This window comes from Otolemur garnettii, unplaced genomic scaffold (genome assembly GCF_000181295.1).
Source record: "Otolemur garnettii isolate 467f Iridium unplaced genomic scaffold, OtoGar3 scaffold00003, whole genome shotgun sequence".
Lineage (NCBI taxonomy): Eukaryota > Metazoa > Chordata > Mammalia > Primates > Galagidae > Otolemur > Otolemur garnettii.
The window spans coordinates 39,611,041-39,620,525 of NW_003852398.1; the positions used below are offsets into that span (position 1 = coordinate 39,611,041).

Genomic DNA, 9,485 nt, shown 5'->3' on the forward strand with positions numbered 1-9,485 from the left:
AACTATGGAGGGTCTTGAAGGCCAAGTTTAAGCACTAGAATTGCCTGTGGTTCATTCTCCCATCTAATGTCAAAAACTCACTGGGGAAAGAGATTGTGTCTAATTTGTGGTTTTATCCCTGTCTTATGCCTAGAACAGGATCTGGGCTTAGAGAGTGTTCAGAGAATATCTGCCCAAGAGAATGAAGGACTGCATGAATATATGGGTGAAGGCAGAAGTGAAGAGGAACTTGGATTTGATGAGCAAGAAGGCTCAGAAGCAGAAGAGCAGTATGATGAGAAGAGTGCAAACAACATGTCAGATGAGCACTGACAGTGGGATGTCACCAAAAGCACTGTATTTTTCTCCTTCTGTCCCCCTCTATCTTTTTTTCCTTTTTACAATCTTACTGAAGTATAATTGACTTGAACTGTAAGTATTCAAATCCAACAATTTGACAGTTTTTAACATATGTACACCCTCATTTAACCATCACCACAGCCAACAAAGTTAGCATATCCATGACCTCCAAAGTTTTTCTCCCTCTTCCCATTTAATAGGATTTGAGATGATGATCTGTATGCAGGTTTATGTGGGAGCACTCTCAGGAACACTGGTGTAGAAGTGAGGGTAGCAGGACTGAGAGAAGGAAGAGCCAGGGTTGAACTGTGAAGCTGTGATGCACACACAGGGATCCAAGCAAGCACAGACCAGCCCCCACGGGGAGCACTAGACATGGCTCCATCCTTCACAGTTGCCCTGCATTGAGATAAAGAAGCTCAGTTTTTGTACTTGCAAGTCTACCAATCATGGGAGACAGATACTCCCAGGAGAACCTCAGCTTGGCAGAGCCCCCAGGCCCAGGCAATTCCTGAGGAGGAACACAACTGTGAGCCTCAGCAGGCAACACTCCAGCAGCCCTCGGAATAAAATACATGCATCTGAAGAGAGTTGGGTGGAGCACCACAGCATCCTCCTCCAGGGTCAAGTCAAAGAGCCCAATGGTAGACAGATATGCTCCCACCCCTTACCGAGTGGGGAAATAAAGTTTCTCTTTATAAAGAAGAATCCATTCCAACCAAATCAAAGTTTCTGCCTACGTTGTGCCGTGCACTACATTTTACATCCATTACCTCATCATCACAACCACCCCATTATGCCCCAGTACAGTAGAGCGGGCAGCTGAGGCACAGGGAGGCCAAGTAATTGCCCAAAGTCACATCATTAGCAAGCTCAGAGCCAATAATCAAAACTCCAGGCAGCCTGGTCCTGTTTTCAGCTACTATAACCTGCTGCCATCTCTGAGCTTGCATTTCCACTCACAATCTGCATTCTATTTTATATTGTATATATTATCTTTTAAAAGGTGCTATTTTTGCATGTTGCATTCAAAATGTGAAAATTGGCAGTGCGACACACATTGATTTTACAAATCACTCAATGCCTGTATCAGAAATGACCAAAGTAACGTTTACAAAGTTACATGATATTTTGTCGCTACATTAGGAAAGGCTATCATTACAGCTTGTAATTGTTGATGGAGGAAAAACACCATCCTACAATTAGTCTGACTCAAAGGAGTTTGAAATAGGAAAAAATATATATATATACATATTCCACCAGGAAAGAGAACTTGCAGGCCCAGGTACAGAGCCTCATTTCTTATAAACCAGGAAAAGGTCATCACCTACTGAATTATCCTAGTGCCTGAGATGTCAAGCTTGAGCTATGCAGGTACTCCCATCAAACTCATCTTTGTACCTGACAATCTCTGTCCAATCAGAGAAGCAAAACTGCTAAAGCACATCAGATGTGCTAAGAGATGCATTCTAGAGATTTGACCTAACACAATTGATAGAGTTGGTCAAGTAGTCTATGGGAAGCCATTCCACCAGTTTACAAACAAGGTCATTAGGAAGAGAAGATGGATGCAAAATACGGCAACCAAGGAAAAACGGGAACCTGTGAGGATGAGTTAGAAAGGTCTGGTACTACTTCTGTGGAGAAATCCTGCAGAGGAAGCTTCATCACAGAGCTAAGCACACATCTGGTGCAAGAGTCCAAGAAGCTGCAGGCAGAAATATGGAGAAACTATAGGTGAGCTGGAAGCTCAGCTACAACATGGACTCGTGCCACAGGCTGCGGTGGCACTTCATGCCTGGACCTTCCAGGCATCAAGAATACTGCTGCTGCTTCACTGCCATCCACACCTCTACAAAATGCCTCCAAGGGCCCAACTGACTTAGAATTCTGCAGGGAAAGGAATTCTGAGAATGTCATTTTAGTTAAGGTGACACAATACAAGGCTATTACCCCTACTCTTGAGAGTAGATCTAGCACAAGAAAGAAGTGACCAGATGTTCTGCTTAAGAAAATGTCACCTTTAATCTGCTTAAAGCAGCCATTGATATTATATAGGCAGGGACTCAGGTCTTTTCAAATAAATAGTGACCAGTTATGAAATAGCTAACACTTTTTTCTCTGCTTTACATCCACTACCATCATTAACTCTTAGGGTTACTACTATGATTATGACCCCTATTCTACAAGTAACTTCACTGAAGCTTACAAAGAAGGTGACCAGCTTGCTCAAAGCCACATAGGAAGTTTCAAATCTGACACCCAGCTCTCTCTGACTCTATAGCTACTGCCTCTCACCAATTTCATTCTGGTGTTAGTGACAAAATGATAAATTAACAAATAATAATAAATAAAAATTAATTAAACTAAAACGAAGTGTGATCATTCTTTTGATCACAAAACCTAAGTGTTCCTCTGTCACTGTTATTGAAAATCTTCTCAATTATCACCTTTTATGAAAATCTGAGAAAAGCTAGAGTGTCCTTCACTGCATTGATGTAGCCCTATGTTTTTTTTCCTGAGTAAACATTGAGTGAAAGAGAGAGAGAGACACACACACACACACCTAGGGAATTAGATCTGGAAGGGAGGGAACCTACAGATGTTCTACCCCAACAAATAAGGAAGGAGTAGGGAAGAGAAGAGAGCAGAAAGTCCAGGAAGAAACTGAGAGTTGTGGACCACTGTTCTAAACAAGGTAATATTTGTCAAAATGAAAGTGGAAAGAAAAAAAGGCATGTGGGCAGAAGGAGAGTACACATGCATTGTCAAAAAGAAAGGAGGGCTTATCTAGAGTTAGGAGCAAATAAAGGGCAAATCAGGTGTTGTAGTGAGGGCTAAACACAAGTTTCACACCACTCACTCAAACCTCTGTCAACCTGCATTGTCGTGGCCAAGAGGAGCCCCAGCTTGACTAAAATCCTAGACAAGTTTCTCCCTGGTTCTATTCTCCCACCTTCCCCTTTCATAGAGCATTTATTTTAGAAAACTGGTAATTGTAAATCCTTTCTCTGCTCCTTTGAGATGTAAATCTTTTTAAAAGCCTCTTACCAGTTTTACAACCCTAGAATGTCTTACATAAGGACCTGCGAGCCATCTCTTTGAAATGTAAATATTCTCCTACTTACTATGGTTTGCCTTACGTTTTTCCAACTTTAAGATGGTGGGAAAACAATTAGAAATTGCACTTCAAGTACCAATACACTATTCTGCTTCTCACCTTCGGTACAGGATGCAATAAATTACATGAGATATTCAACACTTTATTATAAAATAAGCTTTGCGCTAGCTGATTTTGCCCAACTGTACGAGTTCTGAGCACATTTAAAGCAGTATAGGTTAAGCTAAGATGTACAGTAGATTAGGTGTTTAAATGCATTCTTGACATGATGTTTTTAACTTACAGTGGGTTTGTTAGAACCAACCCCCTTGTAAGTCAGAGAGCATCTGTATCAAGGGAATATTGAGAGGTCAAAAACAAAAATAAAAATTATCCCAAGACTCAAAACAGAAGGAGAAAGGAATTCAGGTTCTGTGTGGGCAACATTCACTTTTATTTCCATCCCAGTGAGGAGGAGGTAAGTTCGATAAAGAAATCAGCATGTGGGTAATGGTGGATGGGGGTTTTAAAGATCAGAAGGGTGGGGACACATCCCCTTTCCAGGATGGGACATCCCTTGGAAGGGTGGGGGTTGATTCATTTGGGAGGGGTTCCTACATTTGACTCTATCAATAATACTGACACATGATTTCCCCCGCACACTCAGGGATGAAAAGGGACCCCCCATTCTCTAGGCCCAGGTGAGCTCAGAAATCAGACCCCCATTTCCAGGCACAAACAGGCTGCCTTTTTAAAGAATAGTCCCATAAATAATCACACTCTTTTTATCTAGGTTCACCAATTGTTTACACTTTGCCTCCCTCCCATTTGAAAATAACTTGTAAAGGTCATGCCTAAATACATCCCCCCTAAATACTTCACCATCCATCTCCAAAGAGGAAGGACATTTCTTACATAAATACATTGTCATACCAATTTTTATTTCTTTATTGAATATAAAAATATTCAATATTATCATGCCAATATTTATTGAATATTTATCATTGTCACACCAATATTTATTTATTTATTGAATATAAAAATATTCAATATTATCTGACATATTTCTATCTCTTCAACTTTTCCCCAAATGTCTTTTATTACTTTTTGTTTTCTGATCTAATACCCATTCAAGGTTCATATCCTTCTTGTGATTGTTCTACCTCTTTTGTCTTTTTAAATCCAGGTGAATCTGAGTGTTTTTGTGTGTTGTCTGACTTGTATGACTTTGACTGTTGTGAAGACTCCAGCCCAGTTATCCTACACAACAAATCAGATTCTAGATAAGTCTGTTATTTTCTTCAGTATTAGGGTCAGGTTTCACAATAACTACAGAACACACATTCTTTTCAAATATACATACAGCATTCACCAAGATAGGCCGTATGAAGACTATAAAACAAGTATCAGAAATGCCCAAGGACTGCAACCTTACAGAGGATGTCCTCTGACCACATTAGTGTTAAATTAGAAATTAACAGCAATAAGGTACCTAGAAATCCCCAGATATTTAAAAATTAAGCAACACATCCTAACAATCCATAGGCCAAATAAGAATTTACAGGAAATAATGGAAGATAAACTGAAAGATATGAGAAACACAACATCTCAGAATTCTGGCATGCAACTAAGCACAGTGTAAAGGAAAATCTAAAACTTTGAATACTTATAGTAGAAAAAAGTCTCAAATCAAGAATCTTAGCTACAAGTTAAGCCCAAAGAGAATTTTTAAAATAACAAATATGAATAGAAATTGGTTAAATGTGTAGATCTATCTGTTGTAAAAGTACATTCTTCCTTTCACCCCAAATGAAACCAAACGAAATAGACAAAATTACTTGAACAATTTATGAAAGTTCCCTGAGACTGATCAAGGAGAAATAATAAAGACATATATCAATAAAAAAGGGTACACTGCTGAAAAAGCTCCTTGTTAATGATGAGAACATTATGCCAATAAATTTGACCACTCAAATGAAATGAACAAATTCTTCAAACACCACATTTTACCAAAACTGACTCAAAATCTAGATTAAGCGGTTTTTTAGCAAGTGCACTATTTAGATGATGTTTTACATTTCTTACTGCATTACTTCAGGAGGCACATAATTAGATTAGGTTTGATTACTAAAGGTGTGGGCCATCAAATCAGCCCACTGTAAAAGTACATTTATCCTCTCACCCCAAATAATCTCTGGAGTGATACTTTGAGATCACATAAATATGCTATTTCCAACAATCTTTTACCCAGTAGTTTCAGCATGCATCAATCATCTTTCTTTGAATCAATTATTACACTGGGGTTGAAAAATGCTGACTTTCTAATTGTATTATCACATCCACATTCATTAGCTAGCATTCTTCTATAAAAAGAACCTTCCTTTCCTTTCATTTCATCACTAGGAAATCGTGAATTGAGTTTTTACTCAATATGTTATAATCAATTATCATCATTCTTTTTGATGTGTAACTTGTCCCAAGACAGCTTTTGTATTTTTCTTTTTAATGAACCCATTAGTCTGTGGGCACTTGCTAGCTTTCTGACATGAGATTTTTCAGGCTCGTAAATTCCTTGCTCTGGGTCTAGAAGTAGCTGTTTCTCTAAGGAGTACTTTGGTGGTGATTGGTATTTAGAAATCCAACTATGCTTGTTGCTATTGAATTGGCATTGCTTCAGCGGACAGAGCTAGGAAGTGTGTCTCTGTGATTTATTTATCCATCTATCTACATGTGATTGTCTCGTTCTAATACTTATGGTTGAAATACAACCCTATATAGTTTGTTTTCACCTGTGAAAGTTGAAACTATGATTCCCCAAAACATCAATATTTATACACATTTGTTTTAGCCTATTAAATACATCAAATAGTTTTAGAAGTATACCTCCAATAACACTACCAAGAACAAATCTGCTTTAAAAATGTCAATATTTCTTTGTAATTCTTTTTGACCTTATGATATATTCTATTGTAGGGGTCCTCAAACTTTTTAAACAGGGGGCCAGTTCACTGTCCCTCACACTGTTGGAGGGCTGGACTACGGGCCCCAGGATGAGTCAGCTGCTAAGCAGGACAGGCAGTAACAGCAAAAACACCCAGTGGGCTGGATAAACATCCTAGGTGGGCTGCATGTGGCCTGCGGGCTATAGTTTGAGGACGCCTGATTTAGGATATATAGTCAAACCCCATCCTCAAAAGTTACTTGACTTAATTCTTTTCTTTCTATGATTATCATCAATTTGACATGCAGTTAGATAATTTTTTCTGTTTATATTCAAGCTTAGTATCTGCCTTTTTATATTTTACACATTTTTAAATATTTAAAGTGTTTACATGGTTCAAAATTAAAACTATTTAAAAACAGTCTACCAGGAGAAATCTCACATTTATCCCTCTACTCTCTATGCCATCCTTATACATCCTATAAGTAAATATTGCCATTAGCTTTTGGGTTATATTTCCTGTTTCATTTTGTAAGAATAAGCAATGTCACTGTCTTTCTTGCAAGACAGATAGCCTCTTGTATGCACTTCATTGAGACTTACTTTATTTCATTAAACAATATATCCTGAATTCATAGAGAGCTTCCTTATTCTTTGTCTTCAGCCACTTTGTACACCATTGTGTGGAATACCATACTGAATTCGACCATTCTCCTTTGAGTGATCATTTAGATTTGTGGCAATATTCTGTTATTATAAATTATTCCTTAATAAATAACCTTACATATATGCTGTTTCATATTTGTGGATGTGTGTCTTCAGGGAAAAGTTCTAGAAGTGGACTTTCTGGGTCAAAGAATAAATGCATACATGGTTTCATCAAATGTTGTCAAATCCCTTCCAGAGCAATTGTATCTTTTTGCATTCTCACCAGAAATGTATGGAAGTATATGAATTGCCACAGCTTTGGCAAGGGTGTTATCTGGATTTTAAACCTTTTACAAATATGGTAGGTGAGAAATGGTTTCCCCAAAATGTTCTAATTTGTATTTTGTTATAATTACACTTGATCTTAGCCAAAAGGCCAAGAAGCGATTTTTTTGTTATAATTAAAGTTGAATTTTTTAATTGTATTTAAGGGCCATTTTTATATCTTTTTTAGAACTGTTTAGGATTTTTGTCTATTTTACAACATTTGGCAATTTTATTTTGATTTTTAAGAATATTTTGTAGAGAAAATTAATCCTTAACCATGATGTAAGTCTCCAGATTTGTCACCAGTCTTTTGATTTTGCATGTGGTATTTGCCATGTAAAAATATTTTTCATTATTTTTATGTAATTGATATCAATTACATAATTTCCAGAATTTGGATTTCCAGAATTTGGATTATAATTTGAAGATTTCTCTATGCCCAGGTGAAGAGAGAAATTACCCAGGTTTTCCTCTACTCCTTAAATGTGTTATTTTTACATTTAGATCTCTGATCTATTGGGAGTTTATTCATGTAATTGGTATAAGATATAAACTATTTTTTCAAATGAAACCCAGTTTTGCCAACATTATTTATTTTTAAAAATTCATATTTTCCAAGACAGATGTAATTTGGGCATGGGATTAGTTGCGTATGGGCAAATGAGCTAAGAAACCTAAAATATTGACAGCAACAGGAAAACTACTTTCACCTCTCGGCTCAGGTATCAAATAAAGAAGAAAATATTCCCATTGTCCTGGGTTTGAGGCAAACAAGCAAATGCTAACATCATAGTAGTCTATCCAATGAGATCTGAAGGCATTGAGGAGCTGTAGTTGCTACCTAGAGAGGGAGGTGTAGAAACGCCTCCTTTCATCCTGCCCACCAATCTCTCACCAAGGATTCCCACGGGCAAATCCCAGGTGGAAGCCCACTGATAAGGGAGCCTGAACACAAACATCCTAAAAAGTTTGGCCTCCTTGCAAAATAGAACAGAGATGACAAGAGAGGGAATTTCTCTGAAGGAACAGAACTCAACAACAACAAAAAAGAAAATGTAAAAAGAGTTCTTTATCCTTTCACTAAAACAAATTCCAAGAAGACATATCGTATAAGTTATTAACACTCTAGTAGCCAAATTCCTATAAGTAAATTTTAAAAGGTATCTATTGCATTTCTCTGATGATTAGGGACAATGAATAACTTTTCATATGTTTGTTGGCCATTTGCCTGTCTTCTTGTAAGAAGGTTCTACTCATGTCTCTTGCCCAGTGTTAAATGAGGTGTTAAAGTGCATCTCTGTCATTATTGATTTGTTTGAGCTCTTTGTAGATTCTGATTATTAGCCATTTGTTAGATTTGAGATATCACCTAACCCCAATGAGAATAGCTCACATCACAAAGTCCTAAACCTACACTGTTGGTGGGATTGCAAACTAACACAGTCTTCTCAGAAAGAAGTATGGAGAATCTTTAAAGAGCTAAAAGCAGACCTTTCATTTGATCCTACAATCCCATTACTAGGCATCTACCCAGAAGAAAAATAATCTTTTTATAATAAGGACATTTGTATGTAAATGTTTATAATAGCTCAATTCACAATTGCAAAGATGTGGAAATAACCCAAGTGTCCTTAACCCACGAATGGATTAATAATCTGTGCTATATATTATACCATGGAGCACTATTCAGCCATAAGGAAAAATGAAAACTTTACTCCCAAAAAAACTTCTTTAAAAAAAAAAAATATGGAACACTTCACGAATTTGCATGTCATCCTTGAGCAGGGGCCATCCAAACCTTCTCTGATTTCAATTTTAGTATATGTGCTACCAAAGTGAGCACAAGACTTCACATCTTTTTTATTTACCTGGATGGATTTGGAGAACACCCTCCTCAGTAAAGTATCACAAGAATGGAAAAGCAAGTGTCCAATGTACTCAACACTAATATGAAACTAGTAGATGAACAGGCCCACAGTGGAGAAAAACACAGATTAAAAATGGGGAGGAGACTTGGAAAGCTCTCACCTGATAGGTATAATGTAGGGGTATGTGGCACACTCCTAGAAAAAGGACTCAACTACAACTCGAATTTTAACTAACAGCTAGAAACAATGTAACCTAACTGTA

The 9,485-nt window shown here is 37.4% G+C and overlaps 1 non-coding gene across 1 annotated transcript; it reads right to left on the reverse strand.

The window, feature by feature from the left end:
* Positions 1-9,095: 9,095 nt before the first annotated feature.
* LOC111727325 lies at positions 9,096-9,198 on the reverse strand. Its single transcript, XR_002774893.1, has one exon. It is a non-coding gene; the product is annotated as a U6 spliceosomal RNA (small nuclear RNA).
* Between the last annotated feature and the right edge of the window lie 287 nt (positions 9,199-9,485).